At 36.0% G+C, this 23,949-nt stretch overlaps 2 long non-coding RNA genes across 6 annotated transcripts in view; one reads left to right on the top strand and one right to left on the bottom strand.

The window, feature by feature from the left end:
* LOC129524039 (uncharacterized) overlaps window positions 1–17,202 on the top strand; it is a 42,236-nt gene extending 25,034 nt beyond the window's left edge. For both annotated transcript variants that reach the window (XR_008667685.2, XR_008667686.2), the window contains 2 exons: window positions 3,943–4,007; window positions 17,091–17,202. This is a non-coding gene — a long non-coding RNA (uncharacterized lncRNA). The remainder of the gene's footprint in view (window positions 1–3,942; window positions 4,008–17,090) is intronic.
* On the bottom strand, window positions 12,417–18,301 carry LOC109027982 (uncharacterized). Of its 4 annotated transcripts, XR_008667683.2 has the most exons (5): window positions 18,016–18,301; window positions 17,821–17,888; window positions 17,109–17,211; window positions 14,951–15,063; window positions 12,417–12,608 (listed from the first exon to the last, which is right to left on the bottom strand). It is a non-coding gene; the product is annotated as an uncharacterized lncRNA (long non-coding RNA). The 4 variants fall into 4 exon arrangements; XR_010134872.1 differs by lacking the exon at window positions 14,951–15,063; XR_008667684.2 differs by lacking the exon at window positions 18,016–18,301 and having other exon boundaries at window positions 17,109–17,280; window positions 17,821–17,949.
* Between the last annotated feature and the right edge of the window lie 5,648 nt (window positions 18,302–23,949).

Raw genomic sequence — 23,949 nt, 5'->3', positions numbered from 1 at the left:
ATGTGGAACAGCATTTAATGCTTTTGAAGTTTTAAGAGACACAAAGTTCATCCCATTGTCAAGGAATTTCCCAGTTGTGTGGTTTACCCAGAGGATCAGATGCTTTCTGAGCTCAGCATTGACCATCTTGCATTTTATTGGTCTCTGCAGTGTCATTGCTATGGTTCATTATACTGTTTGCAACTGTCTTGGCCAACCTTGAAGATGGGTTCGAAAAGCCTCTTGTCCTGTGAACATTTCTCCAGCTTTGCCTATTCTGACTAAGTCAGCTAGGTTTCCTCCAATCAGGAACTCATTAGGTGGGAAAGGCATGAAACAAAATCAAGAATTGGGAGGGAATATAGATCAACATCTCTTCTATGCTTGTTATCAGTGCCCATTCCTGAAGCCTCTCATGTAGCTACTTCTATCCTATTGCCAGGGAGCCTGGCTAGGTTCTACCAGCTTTTAAGTTGGTAGTGGAAAAGTTTTAAGTTTTACTGGAAAAGTTAAAAACGTGCTTCTTAGATTTTTCCATCTATGTACCGCTGATAAACAGAACTCAATCTGGGAAGGGCTGGGTGTTTACGGGATGCAGTAAGTGGTCTCAGGTGGACAGCTCTGTGTGTGCATGTGTGTGCATGTATGAGTGTTCATGTGTGTGTGTACATGTGTGCACATGCATGTGTGAAGCATGCCACCTGGCACTGTTCACCTTTATTCTGGAAAATGCGCAATAATTTATCTGTGGGTCGAGGAACATTCTTCCACTCTCAATTTATAAACTTTTGTTGAAGTTCTACTGTGGGCATGAGGTTGGCCAATCAGAATATTATTTGGCTAGCCACAGTGACTAATTCAGTGACACAACTGGATCCAGTGAGACTTAAAGCATTTTTTTTTACCCTGGGACTTGTAGGAAAAATGACTCTTGCTTTTTTCTCTGAATTTTGAAGCAGAGCTCTCTGGCGCCTATCTTTTGTTTATAATAATGAAGTCAATATGGAGGAGAGAAGATTGTAAAATGAGATTAAGAAAAACGTCCAGACAAGCTATACCCTAAAGCCAGTCCCGCCCACGGGCTTTTCATTTATATAAGCAAATTTGTTCCTTTTGTGTTTAAACCACGTTGGACACACATTGCCATTTGTAATGAACATACACAAAATCCTTATTGATTCACTAATGCAAAACCTGTGTCCTTGAAATTCTTTGAAGTTTTTGGTTTTAGTCTAACAATTCATACACATTTAGCATTCAATTCCACAATATAACTATATATTTTTAAATATAAAACATGTTTAAATTATCATTCAAATTACTTAACTGTCTGCCTCAAAATTTTCAAGTAAAATTTATTTTCCAGGAGGAGATGTCATATTTACTATATAGTTTCTCATTCCCTTGACATAATTCTGCATGTGCCAGGTGGTACATCTACTGCAATTTTAGAAACACAGACTTGAGGAGTTGTGGGTGCAAATATAATAGGGAACTTCTGAATACAGAAAGTTTTCAGGACTCAAAGACATGGAAATGTAGTGATAGCATAATAGGCTTTGCCACAAGGAGACCCATTTGGGACTTCGCAAATGGGCAGCATTCATCCCATCCACAGAGAAAGCTCCTGTGTGGAGGAATGCATAAATATAAAAATTCCATAAGGTAGTGTAGTGAGGTTCACAATCTGAATTTCAACAACTTTATTGAAATAGCTCTGTGTAAGCAGAGATATCCCATGTTATAAATTATGACATATGACACAGAAGGAAACCAAGAATAGAGCTAATGCTTCTGGGGAGTATGTTTCCTTTTCTTTTTTATTTCTCAGAGTTATTATTTCCCTACCCCACAATAACTTATAGGTTATGGACTACTGAGTTCACTTTTTTCTCACAAGTTTAGTATAAATATCTATTGTTCAATAGGCTCAGACTTTAGATGGTGATGAAAAAATGGTATAGATGCTTGACTCGTGCTCTGTGAAGACCCTACTTTACTGCGCATTGCCAAATGTCCACAGGCTGGAGGAAATATGATATGATCAAACCATCAAATCTTTCATCAAATTTCTTTTAAGTGAACTTTTTAAGCAGGTGCACACACTTATCGTTTTTGGAAAGTGGAATAAAATTTCAACATCTGAATGATTTCGGAAACCCTGATAAAATGAGAAATATTCAGCCAAGTGTCTGGATTTCTTGTTCGCATATTAGCTAACACCTCAGTAATTGAAGGCATATGAATTTTGTCCTTACATCTTGATCCTTTGACTCATAAACCTGTAATGAACTGTAGACATTGTATAGCCTCTTCTCTGGCTGCCGGTCCAAATAATCTTAGATGGGGCGGTTCAATGTCTCCACTTCTTACTCCATATTTTATTTTCATGAATTTTCTTTACATAAGAGGCTCTAGAATGCTATACAGCAGTCACAACATACAGAAAATAATTTAAGATCCCACCTCAACATTCTGCAATAACAAAAGTTTAGCAAAAAAGGAGAGTATCACTTGATCTTCAGTTCTCATTCATCTGACCCAAAGGATATTGACTCCAAAATTCACTGCTTCATTTTGAACTGCAGTACTATACTTGAATATATGATGCTTTTTTCTTCATTGGCTGAGCCTACTTGGGTGCATTTATTTTTAATTTGTTTCAAGCAACTAAAGGAAATTAACATGACTTTGCACCTTAAAGATTAATGGGCAAGGAAGTTACCTTTCTGATGTTACAAAATATTTTTGGGGGTCATTTCTTCCCCAGAACTCATCTGAACTTACCTCATTCCCTGCAAAATAGAAACTGTGCTAGCTGTAAGAGCTGGGAAAAAGCTGTCTATAGCTAGGAAAATAGCAATAATAACAATATTTTCAGAAATAGACATAATTAAAGACATTGAGCGCTGTCTGTAATGTTTTATTAACGTGAGAATCACAAGAGGGATTTCTTTTTGTCATTGCATACAATAATAGCAACAGAGCAAAGGTATTCAAGAACTCAGAGCTCCTATATGTTCTTGTCTCTAATTGTACTAATTTGAGTAATTTTGATCCTTGGTAGGTTATAACTATTTGTGGGCTGCTTAACCCTGGCATCCACAAAAATGATTTAATATGCTTTATTGCATCTTATACAATGAAATAATTCCAACATACTAGTTCATTAAGAATATATAAACAGAATGGAGTATTTATTATATATTAAGGAAAACTCTGGAATGCAAATACCAGTCATGGGCTGTAGTAATAAAAAAAACTGCATTTTAAGGAAATGACAGTGCTCAATTATAGTCTACAAAATTCTGTTTGATCCTATCTGCCTACTCAATTCTTCCACTGAAAAGCAACAAGTGGGTTAGAGAGCACAAACAGAGAGACAAAAAGTTATATTTACTGGGTTTCTACCATGTTGTTAGGCTATTTATAATAGCGAATGAAAGAAAAGTGTACATTTATCCAAATAATTGGAGTGATTCAAGAAACGCAAAACAAAGTGGAGAGACAACTTATTTTATGGCAATGCCTTGGATCTCTATTTTCAAAAATGGATGAAAGATCTAAAAATCTGAACCCTGACTAACGTAATGCTTGTATATGAGTTCTAGCTCCATGCTCAGGCCTGTCCCAGACAACCATGAAACAGGAAGCTTCATAATGGAGGAAGAACACAAGATCTAAACTTTCAGACAATCCTTGACTTGTTTCTCTTCTTGAAAATATGATATTCCCATTGCAATCTTTATTTCTTAACCACACATTCTCTTTTGTTTTTGATAAAATACGCATTTTAGCATTCGGTTGTAGGTCAAACAGTTCAAATGTGCTCAGGAAGTTCTCCTGCGCACCAACTCTCTTCTTACTCACCAGAGGGTACTTTTTTGTGTCTGTTGTTAGTTTTATTGGTTATATCCATAATTTTAAATAACATGGTTATTCTTCTCTTTCTTGATTTTAAAGTACTACTGTGTCCAGTGATGACCCACTATGAGATAAAGATTTCACTCATATAAACTATCTACATGGTAAGTAGGGTTGGGGGTAAATTGCATTTCTCATACAGTGTACTTGATAGTTAGGTTACACGAATATCATTTATGGATTGGGAAGCATTCCCCCTTTTTCTATTTTCTGAAAGAGCAACATAACATTATGAAAGACAGTATCTACCTTAAAATGTGGTAGAATTAATTTATACAACTGTCTGTATTTTTATTGTGTGAGGCTTTTAAACATCTATTTCAACTTCTTTAATAGTTACAGGACTTTTGAGGCTTTCTCATTCTTTCTAAGTCTTTTTTACATTATATACGTGTAAGTCTTTGTCCATTTCATCAAAGGTTCAAATTGGCTGGCAAAAGCATATCACAATTTTTTCTTATGGATTATTGTCTTTGCAATTCCTGTCTTATTGGCACCAATTCAATTCTAATATAGTTTATTCTTTTTTTTTTTTTTTTTTTTTTTTGAGATGGAGTCTTACTCTGTCGCTCAGGCTGGAGTGCACTGGTGCAATCTCGGCTCACTGCAACCTCCACCTCCCGAGTTCAAGTGATTCTTCTGCCTCAGCCTCCCAAGTAGCTGGGACTACTGGCACACACCACCACACCCGGCTAATTTTTCTATTTTTAATAGAGACAGGGTTTCACCATATTGAACAGGCTGGTCTCAAACTCCTGACCTCGTGATCTTCCCTCCTTGACCTCCCAAAGTGCTGGGATTACAAGCATGAGCCACCGTGCCCGGCCTAGTTTATTCATTTATAAAAATCTTTTCTCCCCTTGAACAATCTAGCTAACATTTTTTTCTACTTTATTAGCATTTAAAATTTTTGTTTTGATTGATTTTTTCTAGGATTTTTAAAATATTCATAGATTAGTACCCTTAATTTTATTTGTACCTCTTTTTAATTTGTCTGAATTTTTGTTGTTATAACTTTTAAAATTGGATACCTAGCAATTTTTAGTTTTTCCTCTTTTCCAAAGTAAGAATTTTAAAACTCTAAATTTTCCTGTAAATACTGTTTTTACTGTCTGGCACAACTTTTCATATTATTACCTTTTAGTAATAAAATTTAATTATAATTTATTATAATTCATGTTTCCACCATTATTTCTTCTTTGACTCCTGAGTTATTTAATGAAATGCCTGTTTGTCTTTTAATTTCCAAATATACAGTGTTTTAAAATTTATTGACTTAATAAAATTGTGGTCAGAATATTGATTAGTCTGATAATAACTCTGCAAATTTTTTTGAGTGTTGCTTTATAATCTTATTAAAAATCAAGTATTGTAAATGCTTCAGATTTTCTTGAGAAAATATGTATGTATTCTCTAGTTGTTATATACAGTTAGACCAAACTTGCTTATTATGTTGACATCTCCCACTACTCTAGACAAACCAGGGTGATTAGACCCCTTAGATAAAAGGAAAAACAGCAGTTACATGAAGAAATGAGGTGGCTTATAGGCAATAACCACTCAAGTGGTATTTTTTAAAAAACATGGAATAAAAGGGCTTATAGTATTTTATTTAAAAAATAAAATAGCCTTCAGGTTGAGTCCTCGGTTCTCAAATTAGAATACAAATATTTATAATATAAATGTAAGTTATAATGTAAGACAGGCTATGACAAAATAATAATAGCTTTCTACTATTTACCATACTACATTAAACTTAGAAATTTCCAGGAATTATTTTATTCAATTCCCTCAACAAATAAATGAGGTTAGAAAGTACTCTGTCTCTTTTACAGATGAGATTTAACAACTTATACCACGTAAACTATCTGGTAAGTGATAAATGATTAGAATAGTATCTGATCAAATCTCTGTGCTTTACTCTAAATCATTACACTCTTCTGCCAAGTACTTACTGGGGTTTTTGCATGACACAAAAGAAAAGTGTGATTTGTTCTTGCCCTCGATGACACTGTACTCCTATTAGGGTGACAAGTCTCATGTACTCAAAATAACTAGAAGATGGTACTAGTTAGTGAAATAATAAAATTCTAACATGAAATTTGTATGTCGAGTATATGCTACAATATGCATGGTATTATGAGACTGTCAGGGAGGAGAGGTCATTGTTGCTTAAGTTTTTAGAAAAAGTTTCAAGAGAGAGGTGGGATTTTAAATGGAAATATAAATACTGATAGGAGTCAGATAGAGGAAATATGTTCAACTGCACTGTCTAACTGGAGGAAGAAGCATTGGTTTATATGATATATTCTATATAATGTTAGTAGGTAGAGTTACTAAAACATGATGAGATTTGCATAAATAGAGAAAAGAAGAAAGGGCCATCTAAGCTAAAGCTGCAGTGGATAGGAATAGATGCAGTGTCTGTGGCAGAGAAAGAGTGGAGGGGTATAGGGAGGGACGTTCGAATGGGTTAGGTGGCATCAATGCTATAGGATTGGACTTGTTTCAGAGGAAAATCGAGAACCATTATAATGTTTCTTTTTTCGTAGGGGAATGATACAAAAACTAATCCCCCTCATTTCTAAATTCTGATGGATAGGAAATAATACCAGGAGAAAAAAAAAAAACATTTTCTACTATCTCACTCTGTCTAATGCATTTCATTATTACCTAACTCTCAAGGATTGGAAGATTTGGTTTTGGTGTGATTTAAATTTATTTTATTAGAATGTAAGTCCATTTCTTCTCTTGTCTTTTCTCCACGAAAATAGGCAATAAATTGTGATATTTTTCAATGTAGTCATAGTTTGACTTTTAATCTGTTCTTAGTTTCTGAATGGTCTTATTGGAAACTAGTTTTATTTATCATTTTAATAGAAATTTTAGCTCCCTTGTCACCTGAACTCATCTTTCCTTTTGGGATGAGGGGTGACACACATACTACATGTCAATTTAATTAAGAAATCTGTCAAATTGATTCAACTTCTGGTAAATTGATTTATTGTACTGAATTGTATACATTTTTAAAAGCCAGTTACTCTGGTGGCACGCAAAATCAGTCCAAATTTTGGTCTCAGAACTGTTGAGTTCAGCAAAGCCTTCTGAAAGCTGAGAGGCCTAATCATGAATTTGCCTTCAACTGTTGAACTTGTGAAGATTCATTCCAAATAAAACTATGTGACATTGTGCTGAGAGTTACATGACAATTAAAATGAAAAAATAATATTGATCTTAAGATTCCTAGTGTTGTCCAGAGTTAATTATAGGCTTCTGATTGGTCGGCATTAAACTACTCCAAAATTAACAAAGAAATAGTGCATTTCTCCACCTCCTGACTTCTTAACGTCGAGCTGCACCTCAAGAACACAGAGTTTATATATAGATGGGTTTACATTCAGCAAAAATGTTTGCATGTCAGTAATTGATAAGTACATGAAGTGTTATTATTTCTCAACTGACAAAGATACTGAAGGATTTTTGTCTTCCTAAATTTTGTTGGATTTAGAAGAAAATTAAATCAATGTACACTTAAGATATCATATAGCACTTTTATATATGCTGCTTTCGAATTTGAGAAATTTTCTAAACTTTTTTATTGTTTTCTTCAAATTGACAATGAGACAAACGATCCAGGTTTTGCACCTGATGTCATCTGCAGGGGCTAGGCTGAAATAAACTTGGAAAGCTTTCCCACAGTGCTTCAATAGCAAGGGTTGGTCACTAATATATTTTTTTCTTCAAATGTCAATATTGAAATTTACCTGACATCAAAACTCATATGGCTGGGTATTTTAGGTCGTTTATCCAGAATCTGACATACTTTAACCTACATGGTTCTGGTGATAATTGCTGAATTTCCGAATTAATAGGAAAACTGGCACAATACTAGATAATATCAGAGTTTGTTATTTGTGAAGTGCCAATTTTCTGTAATTAGGGAAAATTGCTAATTATCACTGGAACTATTCATTAATATTTGGAGGAAGATAAAAATTAATAGAAATGCATTTTTAGTGGTTAAAATTTTGAAAGACCACCTGCTATCATCACTTTGATGAACCCAGCTCTTTGTATCTTATCAAACAGTTGGGCAGTTGTGAGTAAAATGAAACTACGATTATTTTCCCAAATGTTGTGATGGAATGTTTAAAGTGAAAGACTTACACGTCACCTTACTAGTACTTCCAGTCTTCAAATGAAGTTGGGAAAACCCCATATTTGATCTTTTAACATCAATATCTTTTTAAAAGGTCAAAGTGGCCTTGGTTTGATTAAAGGAAGGGGGCAGAGCTCTACATTTATTTTATATTATAAAAAGAAGCTTTGTCTGCAGCAATACTAGTTATCACCATTATATCACATAATTTTAGGAATATGATAAATTTATAGGCAATGGCATTGAAAAATGCGCTATCATTTTGAAAGTTTATAGAATGTTTACCCCAGACAGCTTTTTAAGCCTGACTTCTAAGCACGTTCTTTGACTCAGAATTAAACAGTACAAATGTAATGTTTGAAAGCTCTTAAACTAATAAATTTTCCCTTATCAAGGAGAGTTTAAAATTACGTTCATTAAAATATAGAAAATATCCAAAAGATGATAATTGCTTTAAGCTAATGGGTGTTAAAATCATTATAAGATAGTAAATTATTAATTTATTCAACAAATAGTCCCTAAGCCTTTACCCTAAGAAAGGTACTTGGGCAGCTGTAGGAGACTGCTGGGTCACTGGACTAGATGAATTGAAAGGGAAGAAAACAAAGTTGGCAAAGAAAGCTGGTGATCCAGGGTCAGGAGGAAGCTGAAACGAGCTTGTCTGCAGGGGATAGACCAAGAAGACTGAGTGATTAAAGCGGTGCCAGTGAACTTAGGGTCAGGAAGAGAGTGAACAGAGAGTCAGGGAACCAGTGAGGGTGATAAACTGAGAAATTGGAAAAGATGGCCTTGCCTGAATGGAGCTGTGGACACGATTCAGTTCAATTCAGCACAGTATTGATTGAGTTCCTACTGGATGTTCAATGTATTATAGTCCACCCATAACTTTGAAAAACTAAGAAAAATAGGTAAATGGACATGAAAATTTACCTGTATTGTCAAATATTCTTCCTTCTTTATAGCAGATAGTAATACTGATGATTAAATGTAATTTCTACTGGGGAGTAGATGGTGATTTGCAACTTAGGTCTTCCAAAGCACACATAGCCTTTCAGAATGAGAAGGTTCTTAGATGTAATCTAACTTAACTTGCTACTCCATGCTGAAATCCCTGAGGACATTCACTCCAGGGAGATGATCTTTTGAAGATTATGTTGTATGATCAGAAGAAAGTGAGGTTTGCAGTTACTCTTTTATTTCAGCCTGGAAACAATGCTCTAGAGAAATATTCTCAGTACCTCCCTTATCAGTACTGTTTCCAGTACTGTTATTCTAGCTTTGCCCCATTGGAATCAAGTTCTAGCTTGACAATATTTTGTCCAAAACCTGGCACTCAGAGATTAATGCAATTTCCAGATGTGCCCTGATCAGGAAATGACCAGGGAATGTTGCCGAGGCTTTGAGAATGAATGTCTGGCTTGAAATAGATCCCATTTGGCCACTGTATCAATGAGTCCTTAGCTGTAAGTAGCAGAAACTCACTGGGACTGATACATGGAGAAAAAAAAGTTGTTAAAAAGATACTGGGTAGGTTACAGCCTCTCTTCCAGGGCCAGAGAACTAGGCTCAGAGCTTACTTGATCAGGAAAGGAGCCCCAAATGGAGTTTCAAGAGGGATTCTGGTGGAGCGACCACCGCCACTGGACACTGGGTTCCATAGCTTTACTTCCTACACCACAAAACTTGGAGCTTGGAACTTGTAGCTTTGCCTAGAGTCGTAGCTGCTGCTGCCTGGATGCTGCAGAGCAGCTATCCAATTTTTCCTATTCAAGATCTGGGTATGACTAGGACTCATGCCAATGCTGTTGACTGCGAGAATGGCACACTGTGCCAAATAAGGGGAGGATTCTCCAAACACAGGCAGGGATTTCAGAACCTGGGAAGCCGACAAGATTAGCAAAATGACCCTCAGCATGTCTTGACCACCTTAATTCATACTTTCTTACTCTTAGACTCATGCAAAGACCAAAAACTCTCAATAAATGTGTTGCTTTTCTAAGATGTCCTGGGATAGGTAGGGAAATAAATGTTTAAGTTTCTTAATAATATTTTTATTGCAAGTTTATAGAAAGACTGCACGTAGGAGTAAGACTATCAAGGATGTTATTTTTTAAAGTTATACAAGATGAATAAATCCTGGAGATCTACAGCATAGTGCCTGTACTTAACAATACTGGATAGTATACTGAAAAATTTGCTAAGAGGGTAGATCTTATGTTAAGTACTGTTATCATAAAAATAATTATAATAAAGGAAGTTTTGGAGATGATAGGTTTATGGCATAGATAGTAGTGATAGTTTCACGGGTATATACTCATCTCCAAAATCCCTGAGTTGTATAGGTTAAATATGAACAGCTTTTTGTATGTCAATCATACCTCAATAAAATGGTTTTCAAGAAGTACATAAGTGATAATACAATACAATGTGAAAGATTTACACCTTTAGCCTATGTGGATAACCAACGATCCTCTTTTGTTCAAGTGCTTGGAAATCATTGGCATTAATAGAAGAGTACTTGGAATTGTCATGGTTTGTACAGCGTTTCATGGCAGAACTTCATTTATTTGAAAGTTCAGAGTTCAGAACCTCTTCCTCTCCATCCCCGACTGTGCATTATTAGATTGGATCATGATATGAAGTATGGAATGTGCTTAATCATACAGTTTCTTTACACCCCATCACAGTGTCTAATGATGGACCTGGATAATAATCGTAGCACAAAATTCATAGAGTGCTGTCTGTGCTGCTAAACAGCATTCTGAATGCATTACGTGAGTTATTCATGCAATCTTTACCACAGTCCTAGGAGGAAGGCACTGTTACTATCCCATTTTGCAGATGAGGACATGAAAGCGGAGAGATTCAGTTTATCTGTCCAGGATTCTACTTATTCTTCGTGGCCAGAGGCAGGGTGGGAACCCAGGCGGTCTGACCCCAAATCCTACAGTCAGACCCAGTTAGTCTGGCTGCTGGCTGGAAAATTAGAGACAGTGATTATATCGTGTTTTTCCTTGGTGGGTCAGAAGTAGAATTCCTGCTGTAAAGGTGCTTTTGCTCTGGTGGTTGGTACTTCTCAGTTGAAATGAGAAGCCATTTTGCTGCCACCGGTACAGAAAAATATGTCGACCTTTTTTTCTTTCAGTCCAATCTCAACTGCAGGGAGTGATGTGACTACCCAGTGTGAAAAATATTCCAAGCATCTCAGCTGATAAATTCTAATGGAGCTCTGATGCCTTTTGTGACTTTGTTCAGATTTGTTTAGTGCACCAAGCATAAACTGCTGAAATCTTTTACATACAACCATTCTATTGCCTATTAATTAGAACTGTCTTTTAATTGCACTGGTGCTCCAGAATTAAGTCAATATAGTTACAGGGATAGAATCCCCTGGGGGGAAAAATTATTTACAGGAAGCTAGCGATGTTAAAAACAACAGAAGTAGCAAACAATAAAACTCCCAATAACATCTACAAAGCACCCCCACAGAATCTTCATAAATCATTTAAGGGTAAAACTCCCTTTCCTGGCTGCAGAGTATGATACACTTGGTGCTTAGCTCCTTCCACGGCCCCACTGTGAGTGGTGATGCTATTGAAGGTTTCATTCTGTGTCTTCATGTCCCTCTTTTTAAAACCTTATTCCTTCTTCTCCACTAGATGAAGTAGCTGATATCCTGTTTTCAGATTCTCTCCTTAGTCAAAACAGGAAATGATCACACCTCAGTCTTTTCCATTTGATGGATTTGTTCTATTTTTTATTTCCACTAAGGGACCATTGTCTTTTCCAAGCCTTTGCGTTTTAGGTCATCTTAATTCTCAGTATCTGACGGAATGTCAGCTATTGATAAATGTTGGGGAAATTTGGAGTAAGGGAGGAAGAACTAAAATCATTCAAATGCAGGACCTGAAGGGAAACTTAACATTTTGGGGTGACTTCGAAGTTGAGCTGGGGCAGAAGAAAGCTTCATGGTCCTTCTCCCAGATCCTCCAGTCCTCTCCCCACGACTCAGACCTGGGCTGCTGGGGGATCCTGGCCTCAGCTCCCCTCCCTCACTGGCCCTCCACAGCGCCCACCCTTCTTTCTTTGCTAGAGTCCCTCCCCCTTCCCACACCTCCAACCTCAGTCCTACCTCTATTTCCTTCTCTCTCACCAAATATGCCCAGAAGTACGTATGCTAATTGTTATCCGAAGCTATTTTGGTTAATGTCATGACACATATTCATTAATGGATGTATGACTATGTCGAATGCTGCTTTGAATAATGCTGCCTTGAGAAATAACTCTACAAACATCGTTATATCACAGTCTATGGCCTATATTTCAAAAAGTATTAGCTCCTTACTCTCTGGAGTTCTGAGTCAGGCTTTTTATAGTTCACATAACCCAGATTTGTGAGTCACTATGTACAATAAATAGCATTCCCACGGCGACCACAAGTCTTGGAATCAGTTCCAGGTGTCGTCGTGGCCGTTGACACTGCTGCCTTCTGACAGTAAATGTATTGTAGAATTCATGTTGTTCTCAGGCTTCAGTTTCCTCATCTCTAAAATGAGAGGGTTAGATAAGTTAGTAGTTTCTAATGTTTACTTTTAATCAGTGGCATCTCCCATTTATTTTTCATTTGAAATAAAACTTGAATTTTATCTTCTACCTAAATAACATATTTTGTTTTATGTTTCAAGATGAAGCTCACACTGAGTTGGAAAAAAGGAAAAAGCAAAGGATCAAAGCTGGGGGAAAATACTGGACCATGTGCTTCACCTCATGGTGCCAAATAAAGAGAAAATGGGGGAAGATAGGGACAGATAAAGATCTATTTGCTCAGATTGTGCTCTCATCCTTGGCAACATGTTGACAATGCCCTGGAAATAACTTGTTTTCCTTGCAACATTTCTCCAGCCTGATTGGTCAGCCTCCGGAAGATGTGGCATTTTGTAACTACTAGTTTTCTCATATGGGTTTAGAAGAAATTAAAAATGAAGCCAATACCCAAGGAACAAATGAAAGCTGGCCATTGGAGGCAGATCATTCCAGCAGAGTGAGGGCAGCCACTGGGATAATGCGTGGTCCAGGATTACACAGGCTGACTTTGCCAGGCCCTTGTTTCTCTGACTCTATGTTAGTCAGCAAAACACAATCCATATTCATTGGCTGCATTTTCTTGGTTCTGTTTTGTTTAGTCTGGCCTCCTAGCCTGTTCTTTACCCATGTCGTAGCTCCAAGGTTTTGAGGATTACTTTGCTGTGCATGCCTTCTTTCCTATCACCTCCACTCCCATTCAGTCTCATTTGTTTACCTGTTTCTTTCTTTCTTCTTCTAGCTCTTAAGAAACCTGTCAAATGTCAACCCCTGGAGTCCCAAGTGGCAGCTTCCTCATTTCATTGACTGACTAATTTTACTCATTAGTTTGGAGATAGGGCTAAGATTTCTTTATAAAAACAAACAAACAAACAAACATCAAACTGCCTGTTTATGTCCCTAAGTCTCAAATAATTAAAAAGCATATTGTTTGAGAAAAGATCGCTTCTATCGAGCAATACACAAGTAAGAAAATATGATTTTCCCAAGTGAAATTTCTGACAAACCACGGATTCTTTCTAAAGAAGCAGAACACCCCTCTCTGGTGACCAGGCTACCAAGCTCCTACATTGACATCAAAGAAGAGCCTTTCTGCATAAATAGACTGTGTGTTAATAAAATAATATTTATGATTCAGTTTTTTTTTCTTTTCAATATCAAGCTGTATCCTGCAGGAATGAAAATAAAAGAAGTTGATGTCTACAATATAACTATTAAGGGGAAATTTGCTCCACTGTTATTTGGATGTAATTGGTACTGAGCACCACAATGCACTTGTAATTGGGTCTGTACTTGTTCACTTCAAGGGTTCCAAGCTCTTTCTACTTGAACCCATTTTTTTGATACCGTTCAGCTCAGCAGTGCCAGCTAACTCTTGTTATGCAGTTGAAAAACTGTGGCCATTAAAAATAGGATACGGTGTGATTTTGTTTTGCAGCACTGCATGGAAAATCAGTTGCTGTTCATAACAGCTCTGTGGTTGGTTGATTTAAAGCAGGGGGGTGACTTGGAATTGACAAGCAGACAGTTTGTGAAAAGGGATATTGTATCTTTAAGGCTTTCTGACTGATTGTGTTTAACTGCGCCACACAGCAGGCAGTAATTAGGCTGTAGCTTCACCAAGAGACTTAAAGCACTGGCTCTGGTTCTCAGTTCTCCAGATTTTTTTTTGAGCACAAACTTTTTTTTATTTGGATTTGAATACATGATAATTTTTTAAAATTGTGAGTGAGTGAGTGTGTGAGTGAGCACATTAAAACCCAACCCAGGGGCTTCCTGTGCAGGTCACCTCAGGGACCACCCTGTGCTGATGGCTCTTGGGCTCTAGGGAGACCAGGCAGCCGCATTGGGAAGTAGTAAGAACCCTGATAGGAGAACATGATGCCACTGCTGGAGAAGGTCAAGGTGCTCTTGAAATGAAAGGACATCAGCTCTCATAACGCGACACAGTGTCTTCTGGCCCAGTTCACAATGTTAATGAGACTCTGGTTGAAGCATGCTACTAAGATTAATAGACAAAATGCCTAATAATTTTTATTTAGGGGAAAGAGGAACTTTCTTTACCTAAGGCTATTAAGTAGAAAAGGGTGCATTTTAGAAGTAAATTGGACAAACCATTAGCTTAAGGAGTATTTTCCATCTACCACCCTGCCTTCCTTGCTCCATACCCCCTCCCATTAAAATACCTCATTGCTGTTTTGGAAATTGGTGGACATCATCAATTTGTTATTATTTGTTAAAGATGGAGTTTTAAGCTTTCTATGCATTTGTTATCACAGGGGTGCAGTAGACAGATTTTACACTGACCTTATTAAAAATGAACGTTCAATTACTGTTGGGTTGACCACAGTGACTGTCTTCATTATCAATCAGGCAACAGTGGCTGAGTCCCAACTGTGTGCATGACACTAGGTTGGATGCTGTGGAGATAAACATTGTTCTGGGAACACAGTTGTGATATTTTCCAGACCTATGTATAAAGGTTTCTTCCTCTTGTTTTTTATATAGGTGAGTTATTCCAATTAGATTTGGCTACTACTTAATTCTTAAATTTCTGGGTTGTTATTTTTTCTTATTACATGAATTTTTTTACCTTTCTTACTTTATTATTGATGTACATAAGTATCTTTGCTTATTCATTCTCATACTTCTGTCCATTATAGATATGTATGGACTATAGATAATTGTGGTTTTAAATGATAATTCCCCATATTTGGGGATCACATCAGAGTTTTTGAAGTTTTACCTCCCAGTATGTCATCTACGTCTTCCTACAACATCCTAAGTGTGACTGGGAAGGTGATATCATTATCTTTTTAAAGGCTCAAGACAGTGAAAGGGACTTGGCTTAGGAATCAGGTTCACTGACTCTTTGTTCTTGTCATACTAATAAGGTCTTATATTCAGCCCCCAAATGAACAATTTTCTAATTTAAGAGTAATGAAAACATTTTAGTATAGCTTCTAATTTAAGAGTAATGAAAACATTTTAGTATAGCTTCACCATTTTAAAACATAGATTAAAAATCAAGCATAGGCTATCATAAGGAGATTCTGATTTTTAAAAGTTGCTTCTACTAATTTGGAACTGATGTTTGTCCTTTCTCTGTAGAGTTAAAAACTTTTGGAAGCTCTCTATTCTCTTGGTTTTGATATTTTGGGGCTGCCTTGAAGATAAATTACTTTAATCTGTAGGCTAAGTTGCATTGATATATTTATCTTTCTCAACATGCTTTGTCCTAAGGTCAATACTTTGAAAGATTTGATCTAAATAAATTATAAATGTGTATCAAAATCTATTTGCTATTAGAGCAAACACATTAGAAATATGTCCCACTATTGCTTTGAATGTAACAAAGATGAATTCCATTCTATAGTTCAAATTTCAAATGTAAGTGTGTACTTTTATATATGTCTATGTCTAAATGTCGAGGTCAATAATTCTATAAATTCCTAAGGTTGGTTTATTCTGTAGTGCTGATAAATATATCTTGGAATTAAGATGTACAGAAGATCAAAGATTAAATTGCAATTTTTTTCTAAAGTGACAATGAGCCTAATTCACTGTCAGTTAAAGCCAGGTGTTTCTCCCCCTAGTATTAAGTTCTTCAAAACAGTGGCTGCATAGGACACCATTCACAGAGGCTTAGCACTGGGGAGAAAATGATTACATTAAATCGAATGATATGAATAATTCATGACATCACATTTTGTAATCCTGGTGCTAAGCATAAAACCAGTGGTGTATTTTTTAGCAAAATGTTTTTGTATCATTCTAGATAGTGCATAATGCAAAACAATAACTGCATACATAATGCAAGAAGGATGGTGGTGAATAGGGTCCTTAATAGTGCTTGCAGCATCATCTGGGGTGTGATCACAATAAACATGTTTGGAGCCAATGCCCATGGGTGCCCAACGTTTGCTGGAATCTTCTGAGTCCAATAGAATGGCTGCCTTTTCATTTGTTTTTGAATATTACACCTGACCTTTAGCATGGATCTGAAAGTCAGTCCTTGTATATTGCTAACACAACAAATCCTTTTGTCCCCTCTTCTTTCAGTTTACTTGGAGGGCAATTCTATTGGGGGTTAACTGCTGATTTTTTAAATGGCATTTGATTTTCCAATACAGAGTTGGAAATACTAGGAAAATCCATAGAATTTGAACTTTTATTTTTCTATAAAGAACTTAAATGTTCTGGGGTAAAATGTCAGTTACTTAACAATTCATCTAAGTACTTATTAGGAATGTCATTTATATCTCTAAGACTAAATAAATTATGCCTTGTATTTGAATCTTCTCCTTATTTTCTAGAGAAAGGATCTTTCCTTTATAATTATCAAAGGAGGTCTAGGATGTCTCTGCAACCTTCATAAAACAGTTTCCAGGTCATGTACACTGTAGCAATACTTTAACACTAGTCTGATTATTCTGCTGCATTTCAGGCTGAAATAATCGTGTACCTGGACTATTTGTGGCTGCCTTTTCCAGCACCTTCCTGTGGACCGCTCCAGGGCACTCTCTAGAAGCCAGAATGGACTCCTGCTGATTCTCCCGCATATTTGTCTTGAATGAAAGAATGGCGTATGCCAGTGGATTTCAAAGCTTCTCACAAAACATCTCCACATCTGAAGTCTCAAGAGTTTATGTCAAGCATTTGTATTACTTACAACTAATTAAATATACCATTCCTGTTTTACAACATGAACACATCTGCTGATAATGTTGTAACTTGTATTATTATTATTTGTTTGAAACAATACATTAATAATTAATGACTGGTCAGTAATATAATACTAATATCTTGACCTATTTAGAATAGACATTAATTATCACATGTATAGAAAATAGTGTGATTTTAAATATTTTTTTCCCAAAAAATAATTTGGAAGCATGTTAAAGTGCCTTATTTCCATATTATTTGTTTACGTGATTTGGAGAATATTGTTTAGTTTTATTTTACAAGACTAAGCAGACTGTCAAAAAAGGTAGATTATGAATATTAAAGAAAAGGCAAGAGAGTTGGCATTTAGAAGTTAATTGTAGTGATTTGTTGAGGTTATGTAAGGGAAAATACCTGATGACCCCATTATTGGATTTGAATATAAAAATGCTGGATGCATGATATGTGGCAGCCTGAGATCTATTCTTCTTATCAGAGAGATATAAAGTTACCTAGATTTAACTGAAGGCAGATGTCAAAATCTGTAAAAGAACTGATATTCTTCAGAGGAGTGCAAATTCTATGTTAAAGACACAAAACAGATTCTTATTGCTTAATAATCTCCCACAGTTCAATAGTGACAGAAATTGGTTTCCTTTTTGCCCCCACCCCTACTGTCTTATTTCTACAATTCTCTCTACAGTTACCAGTTTTGGGATGACTGATTCTGGTGTTTACTATATGATCACTTGATCAATGGAGACCTGCCCATCCTGCTTCTGACTATTGTGATGTCATAGTAGAGCTGCTTTAGATGAATCTGAAGTACTCACTCCTTCCTCCAATTTCTTCTTATCTGGTTTAAGAAAACAGTAACTTATTTTTGGCAGAGTCTATCAGAAATGAGAGGAATTGTCTGTAGTATAATTTTAGTTTAAGTACAGAGAATAATAAAAAATATTGCTAAAATAAAATCTGATTTATCTAAGTATCAACTCTATTTAACTTTTTTGTTAATAACGTAGCTATTTTATGCTGCATAAAGCAGAATACAGGTTCCAGTGCTTGTTTGGCCACTTAGAACCTCATCTTCTTTATCTATAAAATGGAAATACAAAAACTGTGTTGGGTTTAATAGGGAAAATAAAATAATGTACAGGAGAATATCATGTAATAATGTTTTATAGAAAAAATAATTATTTTATCTGTTAGAAGATTTTTTCTTGTCAGTTAATGCATTACTAATGATTTACTTTTAAAAAATTAAATATGTTAAATAGTAAATAAGTCAAAGCCATGATGAGGTTCACCTATATTTTGAAACACTCTTTTAAGCATGCCAAATTAGTGACATGGGCTTTCATGTGTATCTTGCCTTCACACACTTAAATGCATAACCTTGAAATTAATAAAATTTGCTGAGTTGGCTATTTCCCTGCTTCCTCAGAACATATGTCAACTGAGCAACAGAGAATTCACTGTAGCAAAAAGAAAGATAGTTCAGTGAAAGCTTGTTTAATAATTAATCCGCTGAGTAAGTGTCTGAATGTTTGATAAATATTTAGTCACCATGTGTATCAGGCAGCATTGGTTGCATACCAAAGAATTTGCAAAGGTAAAAACTGCCAGTCATAGGCATCAAAGATTAGGAGGTTTCTTGATCACAAGCCAGAGATGTGCAGATTATTCCATATAACATAAATCCGGAACTATAAATCCATGACTAGCCACCCAGTGTTATTCTAGGAGAATGACAGGAGGCCACTACCTTGTCCTCCAAAGTTCTTCTATAGTGTATTTGGTATCACATTTTAATTAATAGCTGCTTGTCTGCCCATGTGTATAAAGAAAAATATTCTGGTGCATGCATGAAATAGAATGGTGAAATATGCACCTCATGTCCTCTTGAAATTCATACTATTGTACTGGGAAAGGAATGGGGGGGCAGTGATCCACTGATGTACCCTGAATGGAAACAGGACTTGCTTCAGCATCTAGAGACAAGGCATTAAAACTCATCTTTATAAACATTTATTACATCCCTAGGATGTTCAATGCACTGTGCAGCAGGAGAGGAGAAGCTAACATGTGTGGATCTTTTTAGTGCAGAAAATGTAAAAATTAATTATTGTATAGTGAAAATAAGAAGTTTTGCTATCTACAAGGTAATCACTTATAAATCGTGTTCTGACATGAATTCCTAGCAAAATCCTCACAAATTCCTACAAACCTCTCCAGAGAGCTCATGGTCTCCTTCTTGCAACAGCACACATGCCACCTCTCAGTCAGTTTCAGGTCCTGGGCTTTCACCTGGAAATGGGGGGTGTGGGTGTGTGTGGGGGGTGAATAGTTACAAATAGAAGGTGGGAGTGACTGCCCTTCTTGGCACCCCCTGCTGGCCAGAGTACCACTAATGATGGCTCCAGAGAGGCCTCATCTTCTCTCTTCCAGCCTATGTGAACCGTTGCCATGGCAGCCACAGCAGTAAAAAGGAAGGGAGCCCAGGGGCTGCAGCATGTGGAAAAAAGAGATGACCCCAAATGAGGCACTGGAATGGGGCCTTAAGGATTTCTCCCAAAACAAAAAAGATTGATCTTACAGGGAACTGTTCTACTTGAATTTACTTACAGGCACCATGTTCTGTTTTTTTAACTAGGGTTCTGTTCTCCATACCACTATACTTAAATTCTCTATTTCCCTATTATACTCCTCTTTCACACATGACTGATAAAGTGAAAATAGGTTAAATAAAGCTAAGAGACAGTAAAAGTGTATTTTACAATATTAGAAGCAGTTTATGGATCAGAAGACTTAGTATTTTTAAGATAGCAATGCTCTCCAAATTGACCTACAGATACAAGGCAATGGTTATCGGAATCCCAGCTGTCTTCCTTATAGAAATTGTCAGACCAATTCTAAAACTCATATGAAATTGCAAGGAACTCAAAATGGTGACACAATCTTGAAAAAAAAATTGTCTGAAAAAGTTGGAGAACTCATACTTTCTGATTTCAAGACTTAATTACAAAGCAATAGTAATCAAGACAACGTGGAACTGGCACAATGATAGACATATAGAGTGATGAAATAGAATTGTGAGTTCAGAAATAAACTGACATATTTGCACTCAACTGATTTTCAAGAAGGGTAGCAAGGCCATTCAATGGGCAAAAAACAGTGTTCTCAACAAATGGATAGACACCTGAAAATAAAAGACCATTACCTCACACCATATACAAAAGTTAATTCAAAATAAATATAAAACCTAAATGTAAGAGCTAAATCATAAAACTCTCGCAGAATAAAATATAATGGTTTATTTATAGTGGTTTATTTAGATTTGGCAATTTTTTTTTTGGATATGACACCGAAAGTGTGAACAACAAAATAAAAACAACAGATAAAGTGGACATCAATAAAATTGAAAAATGTTTGTACTTCAAAGGAAGCTAGAAATAAAGTGAAAAGAAAACCCACAGAATGGGTAAAATATTTTAAAATCATATATCTAATAAGAGACTTGTAATTATAATATACAAAGAAAACTTACAACTTACTAATAAAAAGACAAATAACCCAAATAATAACAGACAAAGGATCTGAATAGACATTTATTCAAAGAATATGTAAAAATGACCAATAAACACATGAAAAGACCCTTGACAGCATTAGTAAACAGAGAAATGCAAATGAAAGCCACAATGAGATATCATTTTACACCCAGTAGGTTGGGTAGAATAAAAAAGTCAGATAACAAGTGTTGTCAAGAATGCAGAGAAATCAGAACTCTTATATATGGCTATGAAAGTGTAAAATGGTACAGCCACTATAGAAAACACTCTGACAATTTCTTAAATGGTTAACATAAGATTACCATATGACTTATAAATTCCATTCCTAGATATATTCTCAAGAGAAATAAAAACATATGTCCACACAAAAACTTGTATGCAAATGTTTATGGCAGCATTATTCACAATAGCCAAAAGGCAGAAACAACCCAAATGTCCATCAACTAATGAACAAATAAACAAAGTGTAGGGTATTCACATAACGGAATATTATTCAACCATATAAAGAAATGAAGTAATGATGTGTGTTACCACATGGATGAACCTTGAAAACATTGTACCAAATGAAAGAAGTTAGACCCAAAAGGCCACATATTGTATGACTTCATTTATATGAAATATCCAGAATAGGCAAATTTATAGAGATAGAAAGTAGATTGGTGGTTACTTAGGACTTTATATCCCCCCAGCTTAGGAGGGGTTGGTGGGGATATAAAGGTGATAGCTCAAGGGTACAGGGTTCCCTTTTGAGATGATGACAATGTTCCTAAATTGGCTGTGGAAATGTTTGCATATGTCCATGAATATGCTAAAAAATCATTGAAATGTACACTTTAAATATGTGAATTGTATGGTATTTAAATTATATCTCAATAAAACCATTACAAGATAAAGTGATTTTTACCATATTAGAAGTGGTTTTCCATGGAGAGAGGGAAAACTTCCATCCAAACTGTGTCTTCATGTTTCCACAATCTAGTGGCAGCCCTTTTCTTTGGAGCTCCTTTATTTTTGAGCAGCTACCTCCCTTACTCCCCATCATAAGAACTGAAATCCTCATACTTTTTTGGTGCTTCCAGTACATAGAGCTACAATTGACCTTTGACATTTTGTCTAAAAACTCCTGGTTTCCTTCATTGGGAAGATCTGTGCTTTCCAAAAAAACATTCAGCTTGTTTAATAAACTAATCCAAACAGACAGGGTAAGGCTATAAACCCTTAGGATTCACCTCACAAGTACAGTACATTTTGAACATGGGTTCTAAAGATGGTGTGACTTAGAGCCTATAAGTTGTCTAACCAAATAACCATTATGAACTTATTCTCCTGTGCCTAATTCTAAAGTTGGAACAAAAGCTAAAAACACCATTTCTAAGTCTCTCTTGCAGCTAGGAATGACCATGTAGCACAGTTTACATTTGATACAAGCAGAAATAAACTGGAGTTTCAGGGTAGGTTTTTCTTTCTTAACATAGCTGGACACTCATTTTTCTTTTATCTTGCCTTGGATGCAGATGTAAGGGATGATGCTGCAGCAGCCATCTTGTCACTGCTCATGAGAATTACAGAGATACTGGCTCTGACATATGTGAGCCTCTGAACCAATGTCAATGGCCACCTGTCTTTAGACTTCTTGGTAGGAAAAAGCTAATTTACTTAAGCTCCTCTTAATAGGTATTCTGTAACTGGTGATAGTAATTTCTGCCGAAGCATCATCATTTTATATTTGATGTCTTTTAAAACAGCAGTGGGAATTTCAGGCTTTATATTGGAAGAAAATTAGAATAGACAGATAAGTAGGAAAATGTTTTGGATTAAATGGTGTCTTATTGTGCCCTTGAAATCACAGAATACTTACTGTATGTACTTCATGTTTGCCTAGGCAACCCCAGGATGATAGAAACCTTCCTGTAGTAATTTTTTATTTACTACAGGTTTATAAATATACTTTGTATCAGTGTAGGGGAGTAGAAAGAGGACTGAAACTAGGCTTAAAAGGGTGAATTGAAATCCTGACTTTTTAATAGCCTGTGTTACCTTTCCCCCACCATGTCTTTAGCTCCTAGAACAGTGCTTAATAAATAGTGGGTATATTATCAGTGTTTTCTAAGAATAATGAATATTATGTTTATAATAAACATATATATAACTCAACTTAGATTTAAAATAAAAGACATTTTATAAATACCAATCACAGAATCATAAACTCTCAGCTAAAATGGATAATTATGGATGAGAAATCAGGAATTTAAAAATGTACGATCCCTAAGATATAGTTTTTGCTCTTCTTGTCCAGAGAAAACATTGGTTAAAAAAAAAAAGAAACAGACTGACTTTGAGGAAGTCAGACAAAAACAGAGGGAAGAAAAGAGGACTGAAATATAGGAGCTTGGTGTAAAAAAAGTGAAACTCAGTCATAACTACATATTAGGATCACTTAGGAAGATTATTAAACATACAGATGCCAGCTCCACATGTACACACATTCTGGCTTAATTGGTCTGTGATGAGACCCAGACATTGATACGTTTTGAAACTTCTCTACATTATTCTAATATGCAACCAAGATTGGGTGCCACTAGTTTAGGGAGAAAAATTCCAGGCTTTGGAAAAAGATGAAGCTATGTTTGAATCTGTGCTTGAGCACTTACTGGTTTAGTCATCTTAGTCAGTTATACAGCCTTTCTTACATCAGTTTTTCACCTGTAAAATGGAGATGAGGCTGGGCATGGTGGCTCATGACTGTAATCCCAGCACTTTGGGAGGCTGAGGCAGGTGGATCACTTGATGCCAGGAGTTCAAGACCAGCATGGACAACACGGAGAAACCCCATCTCTACTAAAAATACAAAAATAAAAATAAAAATAAAAATAGCCAAGCACAGTGGCACACATCTGTAATCCCAGCTATTTGGGAGGCTGAGGCATGAGAATCTCTTGAACTTGGGAGGTGGAGGTTGCAGTGAGCAAAGATCATGCCACCGTACTGCAGCCTGGGCAACAGAGCCGGACTCTGTATCAAAAAATGATAAAATAAAATAAATGTAAAAAATGGAGATGATAGTAATAT

This window comes from Gorilla gorilla, chromosome 7 (assembly GCF_029281585.2).
Source record: "Gorilla gorilla gorilla isolate KB3781 chromosome 7, NHGRI_mGorGor1-v2.1_pri, whole genome shotgun sequence".
NCBI classification, from domain to species: Eukaryota; Metazoa; Chordata; class Mammalia; order Primates; family Hominidae; genus Gorilla; species Gorilla gorilla.
Note: the sequence above shows the minus strand (reverse complement) of the source record. Positions and strands in the feature narration are given on the sequence as shown.